The sequence below is a fragment of the Colobus angolensis genome, unplaced genomic scaffold (assembly GCF_000951035.1).
Source record: "Colobus angolensis palliatus isolate OR3802 unplaced genomic scaffold, Cang.pa_1.0 Scaffold172, whole genome shotgun sequence".
Taxonomy (NCBI): Eukaryota; Metazoa; Chordata; class Mammalia; order Primates; family Cercopithecidae; genus Colobus; species Colobus angolensis.
Window position 1 is genome coordinate 1,851,093 of NW_012114844.1, and position 20,477 is coordinate 1,871,569.

The following is a 20,477-nucleotide window of genomic DNA, read 5'->3' on the forward strand; positions in this document are numbered from 1 at the left end:
TCGATCTCCTGACCTCGTGATCTGCCCGTCTTGGCCTCCCAAAGTACTGGGATTACAGGCTTGAGCCACCGCGCCCGGCCGGTTTTTTTTTAAAGTAGGTATGGCTTCACTATATTTTACAACATTATTTCATGGATTTATTTTTCCTCTTCCTGGTTTTCTCCTTTCCCTCCTCATGACTTCCCTTTGCATTTTTAGGCTAAGATTCCTGTCTAGCTTATAAGGCTGTTAAGTATCTTCTGCCTAATTGAGGTTTCGAGAGGATTTAAAGAGATAATATATATGAAATGCTTAGGAAAGCACCCGGTTTGCAGTTAGCTCTCTTATATAAAAGTTGTTTTCCATTGTTAGCTGTGTCCTCCAAAAGGGCAGAGCAGAGACTGATTTGCTGAAAACAAATGTGTATGCTCAAGGTATACTTTTGAAAGAGTCTTGCCCTGAGAAGTCAGGACACCAGGCTCACATGTCAGCCTTGTGCTCCCTGCCCTACAGATGCTATTAAAAATGGAATTCAAGGGAGCAACTGCAAATTGCCTGAAGTATCTCCTAGGCCTTCAGCCTGGTCTCCCAGGGGCTGCAGCCCACGCTTGGTTTATAGCCAAGAGAAGTTGCCAGGCAGAAAGAAGAGCCCCCGCCTCAGGCTCTGGCTGCATTTGCAGAGCTGAGCTGTGGCCCAGGATGCTGGCCTAGTTTCAGCTGTAGTCGGCCGTGTTGCCTAAGATCTTCCAGAGGCTTCAGTTGGAAAAAGTTATTCCTTGCTTTTCTGCATAAAATGAGAGAAAGTGGTCCTGGCAGAGAGAGGAGGTGGCGCTGTCATCTCAGGGCAGGCCTTGCTGGCTCACTGAGGGCCTGCAGAGGCCCAGGGGACAGTGCCTGGTTGGAATCTGAACACAGATCTCTCAGACTCCAGCTTGTTCCTGCCTCTGTCAGTTTGCTTCTGGGTATTAAATTTGGAAGTTGTGCTTCCAGCACCTGGGTCCAAGGAATAACCTTAAAAACCCTCAAGCCCATGACTTGCCCCAAGTTTCCATGACAAAGATTCAAAGCAAGGTCTCAATTCAACCCAGTGCTCATGCATCACATAGTAGGTTGAACAATACAAAATCATCCATATTCAACTGTCTTGATCTACAATAATGTCTATTCTATGCAATTCAACCTATACGTTTATTCAGTCCTTCTTATGTATACACCATTGTCCTTAAGTCTGGGAGGTGGGGTTGGGAGACCAGAGAGATGAGAAAACAATGCTTGCCCTTAGAGCTTATGTTCTAGAGCCCTTAGAATCTAATCTCTCTGTTTTGATCTTCTCTCTCTCAAGTAGTCCTACCTCTTACTATGAGATCCATGCCATTTGAATTGGGTCAATTCCCTTCTTAGGGTTTCAAAGACCACCATATTGTAAGGCTTCCCAAATCTCTGCCTTGAGCCAAGGTCTCCACTCTGTTCCAGAGCCCTCTCTGTGATCCACCCTTTCACAGGATGGACCTCCTAGAGTCACGCTTGTTCAGCGAGATTTCTCACTCCCAGGTCAAACAGACTGGACCGGGGCACAAGGGACCAAAGTTGGGCTGATTATTTTTCTCCTGGTTTCAGTCCCTTCTTGTGGCCTGGCTTTATTTCTGCCTTTGATGCTTGGAGACATTCCCTATGTCCTTATTGTAAATCCAAACCCCATGCTTTTTTCCCCCTTTCCATTTGACTAAATGTAGCTAGACTTGGTTTCTTTTACTTGCAACCAAAAGTCTTAGCTCTTCAGCCCATACATGAGTGATCTGATTTTTTCCTCCCAGAGTCTTAAATGGGCATTGGAACTTTCAGCCACAACAAACACTTTTTTCTGCATAGATTTCTACCCTATTTTCCATGTCTTTCCTGTGCTAACAGTACCATGTCTAGTGGCCAGGACTTTGTAAGAACAGAGGAAGTCATTCTCCTGACTCACCCGGTATCCCAGGGCTGGACAGGAGTGAGCTGTGCAGGCTTGAAGGGCTCATGATGATGGTACATGTGGGTGTGGGCCACTGGGACATTTTGCCCCTCAGCTATTCAGGCACCTATTGGGAGCTACTCTCGTGTGTTTACCATTCAATCCATGTTGGAACAAAGACAAGCTGAAAATCAAATAAACGCCTTCCAGGCACTTAACACTGCACACACTTTATCTTCCTCCTCCTTCAGGACTGAAAATGAGATAAGCACCACCTTACTTGGCTGTTCTCCAAGGTCCTGGCATAAAAGGGGAAAAGGGAGGGGGTGAGACTATCCCTCAAAGTATGTTGGGACATGAAAGCAGAGGCGTAAACCCTTCTTTGAATGGGGAGAAACATATATATATATGTGTGTATATATATTTTAAACCACACTTCAGTATGCAAGAAGACAATGGCAGAGGAAATGTCAGTAAGCTGAGTCAGAATGTTTCCAATGCCATAAAAGCAAATGCTGTCTTCTATATGCAACTATTAAAAGTAACAGCAAAAACGCAATTACTTTTGCACCAACCTAGAATAGTATTTTTGCTTCTACTAGTTACTAATCGTACCTCTCCAATGAAAACGCATACACACACACACACACACACACACACATTGGAAGTAGCCATGGAGTGCAAAAAGGTTCTGATTCTGGTGTAAATGTCACACTTCAAGGGCCCTCTGTGTGCCAGATATCAAGCTATTTACTACTACATGGTTTAACTCCCACCACATCTCAGAGGTTAAGGGATTTGTCCAAATTCACATAATCGGCAAATGGTACTTCTGTTCCAGGGTCCCAGTTAACAGAATTTCAAGCCATTGCATTTTCTCACCACTCTGCTGTACCAAGGAACGAACAGTTCCAACAGAAGACAGCAGTGAACTCTCAATCAAGCACTTCTTCCTGCCCTGCAAACTTTGCCTCCTCTCACCCTTGTTCTTGAACTTACTTTGTCCCCCTTGAAGTTCTACCCATAGCCTTCTACTTCCTCATCATCTATTCAATGCAGGAGGACCTCTCTATCCTGACATTCACGGTGGCCTCCTGATGGTCAGCCCATCTCCAGTTTCCTCCTCCTTCCAGTCCATCGCCTACACTGCTGCCAGGATAGTCTTTCTCATAGGAAAATCTTGTATTTTACACCCTTCCAAAACCCGTGTTACTGTATGAGGTCCCTCAAGAAGTGGCCCCTAGATGTCTACTCAATCTCACCTGTTCTCTCGCTTCGTGACCCACACCACCTTCTAACTTACACTCTGGCCACGCTAGTACCACCAGAAGACCCCCTGCCCACCCAGTGTGTGACATGAGCTCATGGTCTGTGCCTTTTATCACATTGCTGTTTCTGCTGGAAGGTTCTTCTCCAGCACCAATGCCTGGAGGAACCCTACTACCCGTTAAGCCTTTAATAAATTTCCAAGAAGAATGAATCACTCTTTCTTCCTTATTTTCCACCTCTATTCAGCATAGGTCTCTTATTATTATAGAATTTTATTACGTGGATTTCCCATGCTAGAACATGAACGACTGGAGGGCAGGGAACCTTATTTTTTTCCCTTTTCTATCTCTGATTGAGGGCCTGGCCCAGACTAGGAATTCAGTAAAGGCTTGTTGGATGAATCACAGAATCAATGCTCAACAGATCAATGAACAAATGACTCATGTTAACTCTAAAAAGAACCTCACCTAGAGAGGGATTAGATTTGTTAGCCAATCACTGGCCACATCCCTGTCTCATGTTCACCCTTTGTTTGCTCCCTGGCCCTGCTGTGGAGCTGCGGCGACCCCAGGGTTTTCTGCCCGCCTCCCCTCCTCTACGCCCTGCCTCTCCCCCTCCCACAGAGTCACTCCAGGGACTCCCATGAGGGCTAGCACCACCCTGGCCCTGGCCCTGGCCCCTGCCAACTGGTCCACAGGCGAATGCCTGACTCAAGCCAGACCAATAAGTTGCTTCCCTGGATCCTGGGTTTGGAGCTAGAAAGAGTCTGAAATCTGTCTCACTGCTGTGGTGAAAGTTACTCAGTACAAGGCAGCAGCCCCATCAGCTGCCCCATTCCTTGTTGGCACTGGAGCCCTGCAGCCCTGTTTTCAGCCGTCCCTGAGCCTGCCTCCCCCAAAGGTGTTTCCAGAATTTCATTTCTCAATCCTATCTCGGATTATCTGCACCTTCACCTTCTCTGTTGCCTTGGAGCTGGGTTTCGGTCACTGACAATCCCAGAGCCCTGACGAGTAAGGGGATAAGCAGACAGACCTGGGAGAAAACTGAGCCAGACTGTAGCTGAGTCCATGGGGATCACCGCAGTGAAAAGGAACCCCCTTCCCTCCACACCAGCAACTTTAGGGAGCAGCAAAGTCTCTGACAACATGGCTTCTCCTCACCCACCCTACAGGACATGTCTCCTTGGGAAAATAACAAGAAGATGACGGCTGGGCGTGATGCCTCACACCTGTAATCCCAGCACTTTGGGTGGCTGAGGCGGGTGGATCACTTGAAGCCGTGAGTTTGAGACCAGCCTGGCCAACATGGTGAAACCCTGTCTCTACTAAAAATACTAAAAAATTAGCTAGGTGTGGTGGCACATGTTTGTAACCCCGGCTACTTGGGAGGCTGAGGCATGAGAATCACTCGAACCTGGAAGGTGAAGGTTGCATTGAACTGAGATTGTGCTACTGCACTCCAGTCTGGGAGACAGAGCGAGACTCTATCTCAAAAAAAAAAAAAAAAAGATGACAATAAAGAAGCTGCCACCACTCTGTCCTTGTACACATGCCCAAAACCCCTGACTAAGAATCACTCCCCTGGCCAGCTCCCGCCAAAGACACCTCTCCGACCCCTCCTACATGCACCTCCCACCTCTCCCACCCCCAACCCTGACATTTCCCTGCTCTGCCCGTCCCTTGCCTGGACATCCCTAACAGCCTCCTCTCCCTGAACACTACTTTGCCAGTAGAACCTTCCCAAACACATATTCACTATGCTCCAGTCTTGTTCTAAAGCTTTCAGTGCTGCCCTCTCCCCACCACCACTGCTTACAAACTCTTGACGGCTTAGCAGAGAGTGGCCCTTACCTAACTCATCACACCTTGGACCAGCTCATCTCCAGCGTGTGTCAGGCACAGTGGGCCATGCATTGTCTCTTGGGTCATCCTTGAGCATCTCTGCCTCTCTGCCTTCACTTGCTCAGCTCCCCTGCCTGGAATCCCTTCCCATCCATTCAGGTATTTCACTTCCTTTCGTATATTTCAATCTGGCCTCATTTTTGAGAACCTGCCTGATAACAGCAATTTGACAGGACACTTCCTAGTTAACCTGCTTGCTTACTCTCTCTCTCTCTCTCTCTCTTTCTCTCTCTGGTGCTCATTCTGCTCAACCACACAGGACATTTAGATTAAGAGTAGCCTCATCCACCTCATTTGTCCAGCACACGAGTAACTAGAACTGGGCCTAAGGAGTGAACTGGCCCGAGAGCTCTCAGGTCACTGGCAGAGTCGGTAACCGATCCCACGGCGTGAAGTGGGTGAGCAAGAGGGAGGAGGCCAGGGTGACTCAGGGGTTTGTAGCTGGAGTAGAGAGTAGGCTCCTTGCCAAGGCAATGGTGAGCAGATTTCCCAGCTGGCTGGGAGTTCCTGCTGAATTAGAAGTGCTTTCAGATGGCCGATGTAGAGGTGCAGTGGGCAGTTGCATAGGTGGGTCCAGAGATCAAGAGAGAGACATGGACTCTAGATATATTTTAAAGAGATTGGCCAGGCGCAGTGGCTCATTCACCTATAATCCCAGCACTCTGGGAGGCCAAGGCAGCACTTGAGGTCAGGAGTTCGAGACCAGCCTGGACAACATAGTGAAACCCTATCTCTACAAAAAATAGCCAGGTGTGGTGATGCGTGCCTGTAATCCCAGCTACTTGGGTGACTGAGGTGGGAGGGTCACTTTAACCTGGGAAGCAGAGGTTGTAGTGAGCCAAGATAGCACCACTGTACTCCGGCCTGGGCAACAGAGCAAGGCTCTGTCTCTCTCTCAAAAAAAAAAAAAAAAAAAAAAAGTCTAAAGAGATCCCTGCAGCCAGGGGATGTGTGTGTGTGTGTACGCACGCGCTCATCAGAGGACACACTGACCGTGAGGAGGTTGAGGCCTGAGTTCTGGGAGCGCAGAAAAGATTCATCTGGAGTGACCCTGTGTGGTCTACTTAGTCCCTCTTAGGCAGCTGCACCCCATATTGCAGGGCTGGCCCTACTTTCAGAAGCTGGGGAAACTGGTATCTTGGGTACAGCTTCCTGCACCCCTTCTTTCCACCTGGGAACCCCTTCTCATCTATGGGCAGGCGGTGCTCCAGGACATCAAGAGATGGCTTCCTTCCTTTCTTGTTGATGCTCCTTGGAAGAATAACCCCAAGAGAGATCCTCCATAAATGGGATGATGTGAACTGAACTTCAGCCCTCTCCCTGGAAATGCCAGCCACTGCATGAGTCCAAGGCAAGAAGAAAAGGCCCCACAGGCTTGGGGCTTGGCCTGCTGAAGCTCTGCCCTTCCCCACAGCTGTTCCTGAGCCACAGGTCTATAAATGTATTACAAGGTGTTGAATGGATTGTCTGAGGCCAACCCAGGGTGTCAGAGCATGGAGCAGGAACAGCTGAGGGGTGGCTGTCCAGGAACTAAATCTCTCATCAGTCCATTTCCCAGAACTGTGGAGCGTGAGTGGCTTCTCTACAGGAAAAAGGCTGGCAGAGGCCTGGTGATGAGGCCAAATAGGAGGAGTCCATGTGGCTTGCGGAGGCCAGAATAAGAATACGCTACCTCAGCCCTTCCAGACCTGTCTCCTGCAGGGGTCCCTCTCAGACGTTTTTCCAGACTTTCTGATAAATTACCCAATTTCTGTCTTATCTGGGTCATCTCCTTCTTAAAGTTATGAAGATCATCATCTCCATTCAATCTGCCACATTTGGGTACAGAACTGTGTCCCACTCTTGAGGATAAAGCCTCTTTGTCCCTGCAGAAGGCATTTGAGGAGGAGATGCACATGCTGGAGAGCTGTGCATCATGACTTCACCATCTCTGGAAATCATGGAAGGAATCTCAGGAAGAGCTGAGCATCTCCATGGCTCACTGTTTCACTTTCTGCTCCTGGCTCCTCCCGGGTGGGCAGGGACACTGATTTGCATCTGCTACCTGGCCAGCAAGCATCCTGCCACCCACAGCGCCCTTCTGCATTTTGACATTCTGAAGAAACCCACGGTTTTGTCAGAATGAAAAAAGATGGTCCCAGCATCAGCCTTCTGAGCCCATGGAGTGAGGATCTATTTTCGCAGTAGCCTTGCTGGCCACTGCCCTTGGTGACTAGGATCATCACACAGGCACAAATTGCAGCTCTTTGTCAAAGGCATCTTGCTAGAGTGGATGAAATACCTGAAATATTGGATTCTGGGGGTCCTACTCCCAGGTGGTACAGCAGCGAAGGGACCTGATCTTCACTTTCTTCACAACATGGTCCTGAGTCACTGCTGGAGCTGTGGTGAGCCCAGACTGCACCCCAGCCCAGAAGCTTTCTGTTGGTTCACATTTGCTTTATTGATATAATTTACTGATGCTTCCCAAAAAGCCCTAAATTCACTCCTCACTAGTTTCCAAAAGCTACACAAGGGCTGGGTGCAGCAGCTCACGCCTGCAGTTTCAACACTTTGGGAGGCCAAGGTGAGCTGATCACTTGAGGCCAGGAGTTCAAAACCAGCCTGGCCAACATGGCGAAGCCTCGTCTCTACTAAAAATACAAAAATTATCCTGGCATGATGGCGCATGCCTGTAATCCTAGCTACTTGGGAGGCTAAGGTAGGAGGATGGCTTGAGCTGGGGAGGTCAAGGCTGCAGTAAACCAAGATTGTGCCACTGCACTCCAGCCTGCATGGCAGAGTGAGACCCTGTCCTGCCCACCCCACCCCCAAAATAATCAAAAGCTACATAAGAATCCCCTGGAGAACTTTTAAAATACACAATTTCCTAAGTCCTTTCCTGGAAATCTTCATTCTGAACGTTCTGGTATGGGACCCAGGACTTGATCTTTTAAAAATGTGCTCAGGGCTTCCAGTGCACAGCCAGGAAATGGAAACCACTGACTAAAGCCCCCAAGTCTTGTCACCAGAGTGAGTGATTATTAGGCTGTAGTATCAACAGCTGAGTTGCTGAACCAGGAATTAGAACTTCACACTTATGCTTAGAAAGTGTCCTTTTCATTTCAGCCGCCTTTGATCTTTCAGATCTTGAACTTATCACTCAAATCCTGCCCCACTGAGTGGCTTTGGGACCACTGGCAGGGATGCCTTTCTCCCTTCCACACGGGTTTGAGAAAAGAGATGACACTGTCTCTAAGCTGCTGTTAGTCACCAAGTTCACTCCTCACTAGTTTCCTGAGCAATATCAGTACCACCTCAGTGAGAAGACGAGCTTGCACACATCCTGTTTGAACATCAGTTCCCTTGACCCAGACGGCCAAGCACATGAATAGCTGCTCCAGAGGCCTGTGACTACAACGATGATGACTGCAGGCTAAGCACTACTGACAGGTGATCCACCCAGCAGGTGAAGCACAGGAAAGGTTTTCCTGGGGGAGGAAAAGCCTGCCTTGGGGTATCTGGAGACCTGCAGGACAAGCATGACTGACCCAGAGAGAGAGGGGGAAGAGCGCTCTGGTTGGTTGAGTGACTATAAGTGAACGAGTCAATGCATGTCCCACATGGGCCTATGTGCATGAGTTATGGGGATGGGGGAAACATCCAGCTCCATAATAGAAACCCTCTGGGCCTGACACTGCCAAAGGGTTAGATGGAAAGTATTCCATGACTGTCCTTCCCAAGTGTCTCCCCTTCCCTCTGCCACCTGGCCCAGTCCAAAGCAAAGTGATCTGTATGGAGATTTACACTGAGGTGGGTGGGTAAAGGAAGCACCTGTCCCTCAGCCTGGAAGTGAGGTTTTGGGGTGGGAGTGTATGTGGCAGAGGGCATGCTTGCCCAGAACAGGGTCAGGCTGAATTTGATGAGGTGGGTGTGTCAGGAGGAGTCACCCAGATCTAGAGGATGGAGGGAGGAGGGCAGGTGCTGGAATGTCTGCTTGCTTCACTAGTTGCCTCGTGTGTCTTTTCACAACACTCCAGGGTCTAAGCTATTTTCTCTGGTCCCACCCAGCCCCGCCCAGTGACTCGATCTAGCTCACTGACAGGATTTTCCACCTCAGTTATGGCCTGCCCACCTCATCCCAGGTCACAGTCAAAGTCACTGTGGGAGGGTTAAAGGCTGGAATGCCTGCTGTCCCAGATCCCACTATATCAAAATCAGTTCATGGAACTGTCTGTCTTCCCTGGATGAAGACCAAGGAGAAGGAGACCAGAGAAGAAGACCAGAAGAAGACCAGAAAACCAGAACGAAGAGGAAGGTGATGATCAGCATGTCCCATATTGTCTCAAGTAGGGTCCACTGACAGGTTTTTTAGTGCCATGTTCATATACTCCCTGTATCATCCACACTGTGTGTAGCACAATATTTGCTCAATATATTTCTGGTTACTTTTTTTGAAACAGGGTCTCACTTTGTTGACCAGGCTGCAGTGCAGTGGTGTGATCACTGCTCACTGCAGCCTCGACCTCCTAGGCTCAAGAGATCCTCCCACCTCAGCCTCCCGAATAGCTAGAACCACAGGCATCCACCACCACGCCTGGCTAAATTTTAAATTTTTTGTAAAGACAGGGTCTAGCTACATTGCCCAGGATGATCTCAAACTCTTGGGCTCAAGCGATCCTCCTGCCTTGGCTCCCAAAGTGCCATCACACCCAGCCTCAATATATTTTTGAAAGGTATTCCTCCTCAGATATTAGCTTCATCGCCCAATAAATAATTGTCAAATCACTGGTTGTGCAGAAAAATTTAATTTATCCATATATGCATATGGATAATATTTATGGATATATATTATCCCTATATATACATAACATCATTTTACAAATCATTCATACTTAGGAACATATGGATGAGCTGATTTGAAGGTCTAGAAAGTTAGAAAACACTTAGAGAATAAATGAGAAGTGGATATGGTGTGTGCTGGGTTCTGGGGCTGAGTTCTGCCCATGGGCACCCTGGGGCTGGGGCCATGCCCTGCTCTGCCAACACAAGGCTGGGCCACCTGGCTTCTCTCCTGCTCCTGCTCCATGCCCCAATCTTTGCTGTGTTTCCACAGCAGCCTCAGGATGTTTTCAGCACCTCTGATATCTGAGCACGGCTGCCTCATTCCATGCTATCTTCTGTAACTTTGGGGATGGTAGGCCCTGAAATCGGATGGGGACACAGGAAGTGGGAGGCAGCCCAATTCTGACACGGTGGAGCTGCTGGTCAGGTCCAACTGGCTTAAAAGAGCCCCAGCTGAAATGAATAGACATTCCTCTCTGAGCTGCCACAGCTCTGTGAGTCATCTGGGGGGTGGTTTTGAGGAACACAGTCCTACGGTGGAGGCAATGGCCACCCAAAAACCCCAGAGAAGGAGGAGCAGGGCAAAGCAGTCACCTGGCTAAATTTGGAAGAGGAGACTGCAGCTGTTTCCACCCCCTCCTGCCCCCTCATCCTGGCATTAGGCTTTTTTTTTTTTTAATGGCCTTTGCTCGTCGCTTGAGCATTGCCAGCTATTTTCCCCAGGAGACATTAAAGCAGGGCACAGGCTGGCTGGAGGGCACAGGCCGAGAGGCCCCGAGGCAGCTGCAGCTCATCCCAGGCAGGGGGAGGGCACGACAGGGGTGGGGGCACACAAGCAGGACCTCCACGCCCACTGACCAGCTGCTCCGGACACTGGGTGTGAGTGCCAGAGAGGCTGGCCCAGGACTGTGTGGGCCCGCCTGAGTGGTTGCTGGGTGGCAGCCTTAGTGCTCTGCCTTCCAGGGAAGTGGGAGTGCAAAGCTGGCTTCCCCAAGAACAGCTCCCATGGAGAGTGAAGGATCTGGGGCTGAGATGAAGCAACACAAACACGGGCTGCATTATCACCTGGCTCTGTCACTAATTCACCAGGAAGCCTTGGGCAATGACTGGCTGTTCCCTGCCTCAGTTTCTTCTTCTGTAAACCAAGGAGGGGTCTCATACTTTCCAAAGTGCCATGCCACCAAGATCCTAGCTATTCTCTGGAGTGAGGGGCAGGCCTCTCTCTTGATACCTGGGTGGGCTGCTAGGGGCTGGGTGACAGAGCGCCCAGAGGAAGAGCCCCTTCATGATCTCCTCAACACACGGTCTCCACCATGAGCTGATAGAGATGGAGGGATATGTCCAGTTCCATATAGAAATCCCTTGAGACTGATGCCGCAAAAGGGTTAGAAGGGTTATGACTGTCCTTCTCAAGTGTCTGTCCTTCCTTCTGCCACCTGGCCTAGCCCAAAGCAAAATGGTTAGTATGGGGATATAGACTGAGGTGGGTGGGTGAAGGAAGCACCTGTCCCTCACCCTGGAAGTGAGATTTCAGAGTGGGGGTGGGTGTAGCAGCCCCCTTGCTCCTCCAGCCAGCACTTTCATCCCATATCCTCAGCTCTCTCTAAGCAGAGGCAATGTGCACAGTAGAACAGGAGCTGAGTGAAGGCAGGTCTTCTTGACTGATACATTCAAAGCATTTAAATGGTGCCAGCCTCACAGTAGGTCTTTGATAAATGTTAATTGAATAAATACATGAAATGGGCAAGAAGATGAGCTCTGGAGTCAGATTAGCTCTACTCACTTGGACCAGTGACCATTGGACTGGTGAGTTATCTAATATTTCTGACCCTTAAAATAGTCACCTGAAAAGTGGGGATCATGATGATGCCTTCTCTCATAAGGCCATCATGGAGATTAAATAAGATACAACACCTAAGACATTCTGCATCATTTACAGGGTGGTTCTACCTGGATGTGCCACCAGCATTTTAAAGGTCACCTTGTATGGTCCAGCTCATCACCTCTCACTAGCAAGATGTTCTCTGCTGCTCCTGCTTTCAGTTGGTGACAATGTCATCCACTCAATCATCTAAACAGAAGTGGGGAGTTCCTCTTGGCTCTTCCCACCCCCTGACCCCTGGGACATCCTGGAAGATCCCTCTACAGGTCTCATATATCTGTCTTTTCCTCATTCCTGCTGCCATGACCTTTATTCTCTCTCAAGCCTTGCTGTAAGATCTCCAGATGTCTTCTGCATTCCAGGCCCCTCCACACCCTGGATTTCTCTCTCTCTCTCTCTTTTTTTTTTAATTTTATTTTATTTTTTGAGATGGAGTCTTGCTCTTTTGCCCAGGCTGGAGTACAATGGCACAATCACGACTCACTGCAACCTCTGCCTCCCAGGTTCAAGTGATTCTCCTGCCTCAGCCTCCCCAGTAGCTGGAATTACAGGTGTCTGCCACCATGCCCAGCTAATTTTTGTATTTTTAGTAGAGATGTGGTTTCACCATATTGGCCAGGCTGGTCTCGAACTCCTGACCTTAGGTGATCCACCCACCTCGGCCTCTCAAAGTTCTGGGATTATAGGTGTGAGCCACCGCCCCAACCCTGGATTTTTCTTTATCCTCAACCTTGCTGCAATCTTCTGTCTTCCTCCCTCCCTAGCTGTCAGCCCCTTGAGAACAAAGAACGAGTCTTTGTGCTTAGTAAACATTTGTTGACTAATGAATTAGCAAACACAGGAGACCAGAGTAAAGGTCCTGGTGGGGGAGAAAGGCCAAGTAGGAGGTGAAGAAAAACGAAAGGCAGTGAGAAGTGAGAAGCTACTTTGTGCATAATTTATTACCTTTTAATCCACCATGATTTTGTTTAAAAGAGAATAGGTAAAAGACAAAATGGAAATACATCTATAAGATATGTACAAATGGTACCCAACGTGTTTCTATTCTAAGAGTGTGTTTCTAAGTTGACTGTTGAGAACTTGACATCACGTCTTCTGATAGAAATGCAACTCAAGAATATATTGAGAGCTCATCCATACTTGTCACTGTCTCAGATCATGACAATTATGGATGAGCTCTTAATATATCCCAGGCACTGTGCTAGACATTTTCCATGCATCTTTGTATGTAATCCCCGCCAGGAATTAGTATCCCCATTTTATAGATGAGGAACAGAGTTGTGGGAAATTTGTGCAACTGTTTCAAGGTCTTTTGGCCAATTAGGGAAGGAATTGAATCTAGGTCTGTTTGATCCCAAAGCTCATGCTTTCCCCATATACCATGTTGCTGTTAATTCCCAGCAATATGGCCAACTGCTCTGATTGGTCGGCCTTGGCCTCCCAGCCTTGTCATTGGCCAACACTGCCTGGAGGGAGGGCTCTGGCAGCTACCAAGGACCTGTAAGAGGGAAAGCCATGGACAGAGAAGAGAAGGAAGGAAAAAGAAAGAGCCTCCTGATAAACATACCAGGTGGACTGAACCAGCAGGAGATCACGCCAAGGGCAAGTGAAAGTGCCTGAGAGAAACAAGGTCCAAATTCTAGAAGTCATACCCCTCATCCCCTTCCCCCATGTCTGTACCAACAGAGTGGACGGGAACCAAGAAGTGGAGCAGTGCCTACCCTTTTGGAGGAGTAGGGGAAGGATGATCTATGCCTTTCTTGCCTGTGGACTCGGGGGTCCCTCCTCGAGCGTTTGCTACACCCCCACCCCATCACTGTTGCGGGGGTGCTTTGCTTAGGTGCCTGGGTGTCTGAAGGCGGAGAGTAGAGGTCACTGACTGGCTGCCTCGGAACCGAGTCTGGCCTGCAAATGTGTATAGATCGTCCTGCATAGTGTTTTTATACATTGTTTAAATCGGGAAAGTTTCATACGAACATCTGGATTTCCAGCTTTGCTGGAAAATCTGAAGATCTGGCAGCCCATGGGGGTCCAAATTCCCACATGGCAGCCATCAGCTGGCAAAGTCAGGGCTGCCCCCTTCAGCTGGGGCACAGCCTGCCTCTCAGAGGACGAGATGAGAGGGGAGGGAACACTCAAGCTGTCCCTGGCTATGGCCCCAGGTTCTGGGACAGCACCCTGGAAGTTTCCAAAAGCTGTGTCCTCCTCCCCTTGTGGCCAGTGAGGACAGAGAACTGCTTTGTCAGCTAATGAAATTGAGGCATGGCGGCTGCACGGCGGGAAGCCTGACAGCCTCCAAGCCTGCCTATTTCTCGACCACAAGGCTCAGTCCACTCCAGGAAGCCTGCTTGTGCTCCTAATGTAACATAAAATACCACTGACTTCCTGTTCTGGACCCCCTAGGACTCCCTCTCAGGCGGCAGTGCCTGCGCCCTAGGTCCCTGCACCCTAGGCTAGTGTGTCCAGGGCACCTGGGCAAACACTCAGGCACTGCAGGGCCCAGGGCTGGCCTCCCACACCTCGGCCAGGGACACCCAGCAATCTAGCAGTGTGGCCCCTGCAGCTCCCCGTGCACAGGCCTGTTTACTTCTTCAGGGAATGCTGTAAGAGCCAGGCCCGCTGAGCCGAAGAGGCCATTTCAGAACCACCAGGCAGATTTTTCATTCCAACTTCAAGGAGCTTCCAGAAAACCCAAACAAACATTTGAAAACGGCTGCCTCGCTACAGTTCTGGAGGCAGCGCCAAGGAGAAAGGCATCACCTGTGGGCCAGCAAGGGTCCCTGCCAGGAAGGCGGGTCCTGACATGCTGGGCTGACCTGCAAGACCCGCTGCTAGAGCCAACTGGGAGTGGAGTCCCTATGAATGACCATCCCCCTCCATGCCCCGTGAGTGGAACGCGAGTGGATGGGTGATCTCTGTTCCTACTCTGCCTGGAATTCCCTCTCCTCTATCACACTTGCCCTTCAAGACTCCTGGAGAACGCTGATCCCCTGGGGTTTTCTGGGACCACCCTCTGAGCCCCTAGGAAGCTCCTTTTGACTTAGACACCCCCCTTTCCTCTTTCTGCCTTCTACCAGAATTGGGTGCTTATGACTTTCTCTTCCCTGCTGGCCTGGGAGACCCCTTAGAGGAGGAGATTCAAAAAGACCCCACAGCTTCAAGTCCCATCCCACCTTTCCCAGTTGGGGGGCCTTGGACTTGCCACTTCTTCATTATTACAGTTCTGTGTCCTCAGCTGTAAAATGGGGTGGATAGTGCCTACCTGCTATGGTTGTTGTGAGGGCAAGGGAAGAAAATGTGTGTGATGTGTCTAGAACTTTGCCTGGGACATAATCAAGACTGAAGGAATATTGGACAAATAAAAAGCCAGAAGGAATGACCGCCTGGGACGGTGAATTGCCCCTCACATCCAGCCCTGTGCCCATGCCCCATGCAGCTCGCAGCCTACAGCCCAAGGGAGGTGGGCAGATGAAGGGGATGGAACTTTCCAATGCCCCTCTCAGCCTGTGGGGACTCTCCTGAAGCATTTGCAGTACAGCCCCAGTTAGCCACGAAGGCAAGCGCAGTGTTGCCTTTTCCCACTACACAGGGCCCCATTGCTGAAGGCCCACCTTTCTGCTGTGAGGGAGGCCAGGAGGTCTGGCCGGTTCCGCTGCTGCTGAGGGTGCTGGCCCTTCTGCAGGGCCCAGTTTGCAGGGAGCCCAGGACTTTGCACTTGACTCCCTCAGAAGCTGGTGTCCTCTGGCTCCACACTTATCCCTCCCCTACTTGGGACAAGCTGCCCTTGTTTGCCTCTTTTATTCATTCTTAAGTCTGGCCTCTGTTGAAGCCACAAATTAAATACACACACACACACGCACACACTCACAGCCTTGACTCCACAACCTTTGCTCCTGACTGGGCCTCCTCTGAACAGAGGCTTCCTGTGCTTTGGAATACGATTCCTGTTGGCTGAGGAGAAGTGGCTTTCAGGCCTCTGGGCCGGGGACCCTCTCACTTCACTGAGTGTGGCTGCCACCACATCAGCGGCTTCTTGTCCTCTCCTGCTACCCCAAACACCTCAACCCCAGCCTGAGTCCTGCTGCCTCCATTTCCTGTATCCTCAGAGGGCTCAGCTGCAAACCAAGACGCCTGAGGGTGGCCTCAGCTCCTGATTGCTGGACACCCTGTGACTTAAACCCCCTAATACTTCAGCACCAAACATGCATGGAGCTCTTTGGCTATCCAGAAAAAGCAGGGCAGAAGGCTGGGAACACAGATTTTGGAGCCACGTAGGGTCAAATACTCAGTCTGCCCCATCCTAGCTGAGTCACTGAAAGCAAGTTGCCCAACCTGTCTGAACCTCTGCAAAATGGGAATGCCTTCCTTATACATCTGAAGAGAGAACATGGAAGTACTCAATGAATTTTAAAGAGCTGTGTCAGTATTGGTTGCCACTGAGTACAGGGCATTGGGATAGGTCTTGGGAATACAAAGACAAATCACACAGGCGTATTTATCCTCAAGGACCTCCTGACTAGTGAGGTGGATGAAGCACATAGAACAACATAGAGGAAAGAGGACTTCTTAAAGGGGCCTGATGACGTGCCTGGGAATTTCAATCCAACCATGCGTATTTGGGCAGTGATGGGAGGTGGCATTGTGCTTAGCCTTGAACCAAGGGAATGCCGCAGGACCCAGGCCTGCTGAGCCGGAGAGGCCATTTCAGAACCATCAGGCAGATTTTTCATTCCAACTTCAAAGAGCTTCCAGAAAACCCAAACAAACATTTGAAAACGGCTGCCTCACCACAGTTCTGGAGGCCGCGCCAAGGAGAAGGGCATCGCCCACGGGCCAGCAGGGTCCCTGCCAGGAAGGAGGGTCCTAACAGGCTGGGCTGACCTGCAAGACCTGCTGCTCCAGCCAACTGAGCGTGGAGTCCCTATGAATGACTCGTCCTCACCCTCCGCTCCCTGCGAGTGGGTTATCTCCGCTCCTACTCTGCCTGGAATTCCCTCTCCTCTGTCACACTTCCACATCGCAGGTCAGGGTCTGGACAAGCAGAGAGTCTGGGGCAGGGAACAGCAGCAGTGTAGAAACCTGGAGGGGCTGTAGCATACAGCACACCTGGGACAGCCAGAGGGGCAGAGTGGGAAATGCTTTGGTAGAAGTCCATGGGAGAAAGGGTGTTCTCACCTAAGATGGGTAAATAAGGAAGTTGGTGTGGCCAGTGGAGGGCACAGAGGAAAGCAATGAGAGACCACAGTCTGTGCAGGGGTGGTATTTGGGATGCAAGGTGAAACTCCAGGTGGGGAGGGATTACTTTAGCAACTGCCCATATCTATACCGTGAGCTCAGTGGGGCAACTTTGTCCCCAACAGCTGGAATCTTGAATGAAAAGAAATGAGCACTAATAATGCCCCCAAATAAATGCAAGGATGCTTGGTCAGATGCTCTGGAATATCTGTGCACTTCCTCTTGATGGAAGGCATATGGGGAAGAAGGAAAATATCATCAGATAGTATTTGGAACAAGAGTTCCAGCCAACCAGTGGCAACTTCTTGGAGGCAGTCTGGTGAAGTGGCTGGAACTCTAGCATTAGAATCTGAGTTTTGACTGTATGTTTCTGGGCAACCCCTGGTTTCCTAAGCTCCAGTGACCTCTCAAGGGTGTTGTGAGGACAGACGTGAACTGGTGACTGTGTTCTGTACCAGGTTGCCGGAAAGAATGGTGTTCTTTGGGTCTTGTCATTTTGAACTCCTCTTCCAGAGTAGCCTGGGAAACCCTCTGCTTACCTGATTCTAGACTCCACCACCCATCATTTACACCCCTCCCATCTCTCTTGTTCATTCCATTTGCATATCCATCTGTTTGTCTGCCAAGCATGGAATCTGGTATGACATCACTCTCCCCCATCTGTACATCTCGGAGTGCTTATGAAACAAATCATTCTGAGCAACCACAGATTACTGAGGAGGGCCTGCTAGTGCTCTGGAGTTTTAGCAACCTCATCTTCTCCTTGGCCTCAGGGACTGTGCTGAGGGCCAGACACATCCCTTAGACCACAGTCAGCAGATGATTGCAGATATAATAGGGATGTCGGGTGTGGGTCTGTTCCCAGTGAAGGGGAGAGTGGTTCTGGGGCCGGCTCTGGTAGTTGGAGCTAGGGGCTGGGGAGAAATTAGAAATAACCTTTCTGAAATAGAACTCAAGGCAGCCAGGGGCTCAGAACATCTTCTAGGACTCCACTGCTTAGCCCTTACAATCCTATCACATTATTCTGCCTTGCTGCAAAATATCACTTACAACTTCCTACTGCTCTGGTCCTGATAACTACAGGGTCTTCATTTGCTGAATGCCCTGTTGGATAAAAAATTAAAATCTGGGCATGGAAGCTGACACCAGACCAAATTTCTCTGCATAATAAGCAGGGAAGCCTTTGGGTGTGATGGAGGTAGAGGGTAAGAGTGGCAGGAAACCCAGGAGGAAAAGGAAAAACAAAAGAACTCATAGGATTGGACACTATGGAAGAAGGAACTGTGGAAAACAAACACATTTGAGGAAGGTTTTCAAGCTGTTTTTTTATGGAGTGTGTGTCTCCAAGCCGTCCTTCCCTGTGAGACCTTCAGCAAAATGTCTGCCATGTTCATGAACGCATTTGGTACAAAGTGGACAAAAACCAGAGACAAGGGGGATGCTAGACATTGGTGAAACAATTTGTTTGAAATCACTGCCTTAATTTATCACAGAGGAAGGTGTTTTTCTGCCCTTTGGAACACTGTCCTCCTCAACCCATTAATACCACCAGTCCTGAAAAAGATGTCTTTTCGCTCTTAGAGAAGTGGCACTGAAGGTCAAGCCAAGCTCAGCACACTTAACTCTTCCGTTTGCGCAACAGAAGCCTGTACCAGAATTTTAAGGCCAGGAAAATGCACTAGCAGTGGAGAGGGTGGAGAAATTTTCCAAGCACTTTTTGGTTTAAAAAGAAAAATAGAGAAAAACTGAGCCTAAAAAAAAAAAAAAAAAAAAATCACTTCCGTCTCCTCTCTAAATATACCAAGTATGAGCCACTCTGTTTTATGAGCAAACCAAGTTACACATGACCTATTTTGATGTTTCCCAACCAACCGAAAAACTTAACATTAAAAAAAAAACACTTAAAAATAAACATGTAGATATTTCCATTTTCACCAAAATTTTATTATGTTTTATTTCGAAAAGAAAAATCCATGGTTCAAGTTGGGGTAAGGCTCTAATCTGTCCAGACTATCTATGGCAACAGTGAGGCAGAGAGAAACAGACCGTGGGAGAAGGGAGACTGTGGATGATCATAGCACCAGCCTACAAGGTCCCTAAGAAAGAGGGAACCCTTAAGAAATCCCAAGTGCCCACAAACCATGGACACACAGGTGAACATACACAATATCCTCAAGGACATCTCCAATCTGTAATGAACAAAATAATATCTGTTTCCAGACTTTATGGGCACCCTGTAGATGCAGACTACAGAAAGATGGGCTGGTAGATTCCACATGTTTGAGACAAACTGGTTCCTTCTGTGAGCCAGAAAGGCAGAGATTGGCTGCCCCTAGAGGGTGAAGGGTGGCCATGCAGGGCCGTTGCCTATTACCCAGGTCTGGGACCTGACAAATATCCCAGGTGGGCAAATACTGATTGAACTCCTACCCTGTCTTGGGCCTGGTTAGGCATTAGTGGCGAATGGGTATTCCCTTGTTTTTGCCTAGAAATTCCTACTTTGGAACTCAGCGATAGTACTACATTCTCCGCGAAGCCCTTCCTGACATTCCAGGTGGAGAGGACAGTAGGAGCAAGAGCATGGTGAATTGGGGGAACTTGGAGTAGCTTCACAGGGCCCAAAGAAAAGATATATAAGATAGGAAGGAGGGCAGGAGGCAGGCTGGAACTAGCTTGCTAAACCCACTGAATGCCAAGCTAAGAAATTTGGCTGCATGCTCTCTTCCTCTCTCTTTCTCTCTCTCTCTCTCTCTCTGCAATGAGGACTCAGAATAGTTTTTAGTCCAAGAAAAATAATCTTCTAAAAATGCAAACAATCCCTATTTTGAAAAATAACAACACTTGAGTAATATAAGAAGCTGTCACATGCTCTTTTTTTATAAAGCATTTTTTTTGTTTTTTTTTTTTTTTAGCAAGAGACAAATTTTCAAAGGTCTACATAATGGAGAGATCCTATCTTCATGAATTGGAAGACTGAATATTGTAAATATTTGTTTTTTTTCCAAGTTGATAGGGAGAATCCCAAACAAAACCCCACTATGTTTCCCTTAATGGAAACTGACAAGGTGATTCTAGAAGTTGTATGAAACTGCTAAGGGCCAAGAACAGTAAAGACAATCTTGAAGAACAAAGTGGGAGGCCTTAATCTCCTGGATATCAAGACATATTCTAAAGCTAAGTCTTTAAGACAGTGTAATATTGTTACAAGGCTAGATAAATGGATCAGCGAAACAAAATAAAAGCCCTACAGATTACAGACATTTGATTTATGACAACTGTGGCTCCCCAGGGCAATAAGGAAAGAACAATGTTTTCGACATAAGTTGCTCAGTCAATTCAATAGCCATATTTTAAAACCGAAGTCTGACTCTAATTTTGGCCATGCAAAAAGTCAATCCCAATGTAGATGGTAGCTCTAAGTGTAAAAGACAAAAAT

General features: G+C 48.7%; 1 protein-coding gene across 3 annotated transcripts in view; it reads right to left on the reverse strand.

Moving 5' to 3' along the window:
• CEMIP (cell migration inducing protein, hyaluronan binding) overlaps window positions 1-20,477 on the reverse strand; it is a 173,587-nt gene that overhangs the window by 98,255 nt on the left and 54,855 nt on the right. The gene's annotated exons all lie outside the window — the stretch shown is intronic.